This window comes from Montipora capricornis, chromosome 10, assembly GCF_036669925.1.
Source record: "Montipora capricornis isolate CH-2021 chromosome 10, ASM3666992v2, whole genome shotgun sequence".
In the NCBI taxonomy this organism is placed as follows: Eukaryota; Metazoa; Cnidaria; class Anthozoa; order Scleractinia; family Acroporidae; genus Montipora; species Montipora capricornis.
The window spans coordinates 47,678,854-47,683,853 of NC_090892.1; the positions used below are offsets into that span (position 1 = coordinate 47,678,854).

Below are 5,000 nucleotides of genomic sequence, written 5' to 3' on the forward strand. Positions count from 1 at the left end.
CCATAACTAATGAATTGTCATCACGACGTCTCACTTCACATCTTTTCCGTCACTCCAGTCTCACAATTCTTGAGCCTACAGAGTCGAGTATGCACAGTTGTATACCTTGTGTGCAGATAGCTCTAATTGTATAGGACAGACTCCAGTGTACTGATACCAGTAGCAATACGCTTGACTAACCAGGGCAACTTTAGGACTACTGAATAATTACATATAATTGTGCTTCTGCAAGGTCGGGAAAAATTAATTTTTCCGTTAACACTTTTCTTCTTCACAGACTGATCTTGTAGGGGAGTTTACGTCGTCCGATGACGACCAGGATATCAGTCATAAACACAAGTACCTGCACGGTTTTTGAAACGGACTCCCGGTTACCCCGGGATTTCCTAACACCTGCGGCTGATTCAAGGTCACGCGATGAGGAATATCCTGATGACATGTACAGTCGGGGAAATGACGATCTGTTGTTACTCACGAAATCCCGTTTACGCATATTATCCCAAGTATCAATATGACTCGCGAACGCTACGGAACCATAATTCTTCGCGAACTCGGGTCATTTCTGATTGGAAAACGTTAGACAATCGAAAAGCACATTGCCTAAAAAGGAAGATGGTCCTTGCTCCTAGTTGAATACTAGAAAATTCGCGTTTCGAACAAGTAGTTCTCGCGTTTCGAACAAGTAGTTCTACGTGCTCACCTCTGATTTTGAAACTGTGTGCATGATGACTCCAAGTGAGAAGTAATAGTTTGAAACCCTTCCCCCAAACCACACCTTCGTCAGTCACTAAAATCGGTGCTTGGATGCAAATCGCTTCAACATTAGGGAATGGGAAATGCTGGGCTGTAGTCTAGGTAACAGTGACGCACGATGTCTGCATTGACCCAGCCTGTTGTTGATGACGTGAGGATGAAGAAAACGAAGAATTTCTACAGCTTACGAAAGATGAAGGAAATTAAACATTTCTCTGACATCTATTTTAAGCCTCATACATAAAATACTAAGAACAGAATGGGCAGCCATTATAAATTTCTGGTGCTTAGCTTGACCCCTGAACAAACTGTAGAAAAAACAGGTTACCCCTACTCCACGCCCCCTTCATCCTTTTTTTTCTCATGATTTCTTAAGATTTAAATCTTTTGTCTTTAACGGATGCCCATTGACAAGTAAAATCATCAGGCCCCAGTTGTTGAAACGATGGATAGCGCTATCCGGCGGATAAATCACTATCCACTGGATAACTCAATCGGTTTTACTAGTGCTTATCCTCTGGATAGTGAGTTATCCGGTGGATAGCGCTATCCATCGTTTGAACAACTGGGGCCTGGTGTTAGAAAGAGAAAAATCTGCTTGTCACAGTCTTTGAGGAAAAGGATTACGGTACAAAAAGAGGAGTCTTTTTTTTTTAGTAAACATTCATGTGGCTAACACTTTCCCGCTGTTGAAGAGTTAAATCATCTGGCATTAAACAAAGTAAAATCTATAAGTGGCACTCTTAAAGCAAAGGGCTAAGTGAGTCAATTTCCACCATTTCTTTTGGAACCATTTATCAAATCGCCAGGTAGCAGATTGTAATAAGTTATTGTATCTGGAAAAATTCCAGGGTTGAATGAGACTCAAAGTCATGACCATGCATTCAATCCAGTGCAGGTAGGGATTCTTTGTGATTGCCGTATTGCCGGTGATTATTCTTTCCCAACAAGATTACCTCACATCTGCAGTTCTCAGGTATGACTTTCAGATCTTCTCTATCACATTTTTGTGCATTCCACTTTGCAGTTATCATTACTTTGTCATCTATTGCCAGTTTCTTTCCATGAATTCATGTCCCCCCCTTCACAGGTGCATCATGCATGTTTTCCATTTCTTTGTTCTCCAATCCATAATAATATTTATTAATCTTTACCATCATCAGACTTTCTTGTTGACTTCTCATATTCTTTTGCCTTGGAAAATATTGTTTCTACAAGCGAGTGAATTTCTGGTAGCTAATATAAAAGAAAGAAAAAAGGAACACTTTACTAGTATCAGAGATGAGTGTTTTTCCATTGGCTGAGGAATATCACAGAAAATGATTTTCTCAAACAAAGCTGGGAGAATAGCGTCCACTGTGTAGAGAATCCTCAGGTCACATGGTTTGTTGTCAGCTCAGTTTATTTGTTGCCATCCACCATTGCCTGCCCTGCCCTGCCCTCCCCCTCCCACCCACCCTTCATGGGTCTTTTTCATGCAGCTTTATAGCCTTTCTGATATGTTTATCACATTGTATCCAGCATGTGAATAATGCACAGACTATAATAGCGTGATATTCTGAAGGTGTACGCACACCAAAGGCACTCCAAACTAGGGGGGTCTGGAGGCATGCCCCCCCCCCCCCCCCAGAAACTTTTGAAATTTAGGGTCTCTCAAATACCATTTGAAACTATTTCCGAAGAGCATTATTTTCAATAAATAAATGCAAAGGAAAATGCAGTAGTTAGTTGTTTATTTTACCCATCTGTTGAATTTTCAGCAAGCTACAACACCAACAGGGGGTTTATAAGCAAAGGGAAAGAGGTTGCAAGTTCTGTCATACATCATCATCATAACCTTTCCTCCAAAAATAACTGAGAACAATGGACTGGTGATGAGACTGACACTGTGCACGGGCCTCGGAGGGCTTGTACTTTATAATAGAACAAAAGATATTTTAAAAAATCCTACCAAATTTTCTCAAGTACACACTTGCATATTTATGTAAAGAATGCTACGCCCCTGTAATGTTCATGGTGAAGTTGAGGGAAAAGGTAAGGAGGCACTTTGCGATGGCTTATAAAAATCATCGTGTACAGAATCATTTCTGGACAGATCTGAAACAGGGGCTTTGGCAAAATTAATGTTTTCTTTTCAAGTGATATCCTGTAAAGAGGTATACATGGATCAGAGGAAGATCACTGATGGGTCTAAAACCACCAAGACTGCTGACTTGAAACACACAAGATGCATTCATACAGGGTTAAATTCAACCTGAAGCATACCAGTTTGGATTTACTCATTTCTATGTGCTTTCTTTTTAAAATTTCTTTTTTCTGCAGGTACTTATAAATGTTTTTCTTCAAGGTTAACCCTGTACAAAGACACAGCAAATGAGAAACTGAAATGCTAAGTTCCTGCCAGAAACAAATAAATTATTTAAATACTTTTCCTGACAAGACAAACTACTGTAGCTACCTGTTTATGGCCTCAATGGCAACTTACCTCATATTTCTGAGCTAAGTATATGCCAAATATGTTGCCCACTGCTAGTCCAACCTGTTTCATACAACAATGATTTAACCCATTGACACTTAAACCGGCCTAAACTGGCCAGACTTATACTGGACTTACACTATGTTGGGGTATAAAAGATTAATATAGGTAAAAACATATGTACTGTTCCACTGAGACTATTTGCCATGGTGGAAAGGAATACATTACTAGCTAAGGAATTCTAAAAAAAAGACTGTACTATTTAATGTTACCAAAAAAAAAGCATACATACCAAAATGAGCTGGGTCATAAAATAACCATAATTTATATTCGCTAAATAAATTAACACTCATGTCAATAAACATGTCTGCCTGCGGGCCTATCCCCCTGTAAATAATTTAGTAATTCAATGTAATTCATGTTGCCGTTGTTGTTGTTGATTGCTTGATTGATTGATTGATCGATCCTTTTTCAAACGTATCCCAGTGGGTCACCAACAAATGTGGTACAGTATTGCTGGTTTGCATACGTCATGTGGCCGTGTGGGTTGGCAAGGACAATAATCCGTCTCTCCGCTGGGACCGGAACTAAACTTGTATTATTTGGCAAAAAGAAATTGTATTGCCAACCAACATGGCCGCCTTGTCACATGGGTGAATTTTAATAGCAATGACCAACATGATCTACAGGCAGTACCCGGCGTTGTCAATCAATGGTTTCCGATAATCGATAAAATCAATGATAATCAATAATAATCAATAACAATTAATCGATTGATATTGGAAATCGATAAAAATCGAAGACTTAAAGTTGTGTGAGTATCGATTTCTATTGATTTTCATGGATTGTTATTGATTATTATTGATTTTTATTGATTATGAAATTTGTCATTTTCTTAAATAAAACGCACCATATGAATGAACAAACCATTCAGTTATCTTTATTTGTGGTGTTTTATGTTAAATTTGTAGCATTTTTACCCCTTATTACTATTAAAAGCTCACTTAAATTACTAGACTCTGATCGTCTCGAAACAAGAAAAAAATTGTCTTCAAGTCTCTTCAGTGTCGCTCTCTTCCAGCTTGTTAATTAGTTGAGGAAAATGTTTTTGTCTGCGCTCACTGTCATGCTGCCTGAATATACGCATGCAGGCCAAGAACATACATCTTGAACATTCACCCGTGCAACCGAAAGGGAAGATAGCAGAATAATTGTTAAAAGGAAAATGTAATGCGCTTCCAGAATAGCATAAAGAAGGCACTCTACAATGCTCAGAACACTTGCTTGGTATATTAGAGAATGCAACAACACCATAATACAATGAATCATAGAATCATAGAATCATACAATGAATCTGGAGGTCCTGTCACAATTCTAAAATAATAAAAATAAAATGAGTTCCAGTTATTGACATGACACATTCCGATTATTGTTTTCCCTTGTTTTGTATTGTGGCGTTTTTAAACTTACACAGTAATCTCTTTGCGTAAGGGCCAAAGAGGACCAACAAGCTCGATTTGAAGATGGCCGAGCTGCCCCCGATCATTCGTAACTCTGAACGCATTCCCACGTTCTCCTCTCTTCTTGAATGCGTAGAATATTTCTCCGACATTCACTTCAAAAGGGCATTCGTGATAGCCCTTGACTACACAGCGCACTGACAATTCAACTTGCTTCGCCATCTCTGGAACAAGCAAACTCCGTAACAATTGTGTTCTGGGAATCCCGGTTGAAGTGCAAGGATAAAAGTGCGCAATCGAATTACCCAATT

The 5,000-nt window shown here is 39.0% G+C and overlaps 1 long non-coding RNA gene across 1 annotated transcript in view; it reads right to left on the reverse strand.

Annotated features, from left to right (window-relative positions):
- Positions 1-876: 876 nt before the first annotated feature.
- Positions 877-5,000, reverse strand: part of LOC138020128 (uncharacterized) — a 4,605-nt gene continuing 481 nt past the window's right edge. Inside the window, exons 2-3 of the long non-coding RNA XR_011126314.1 lie at positions 3,239-3,292; positions 877-1,989 (exon numbers count right to left, since the gene is read on the reverse strand). This is a non-coding gene — a long non-coding RNA (uncharacterized lncRNA). The remainder of the gene's footprint in view (positions 1,990-3,238; positions 3,293-5,000) is intronic.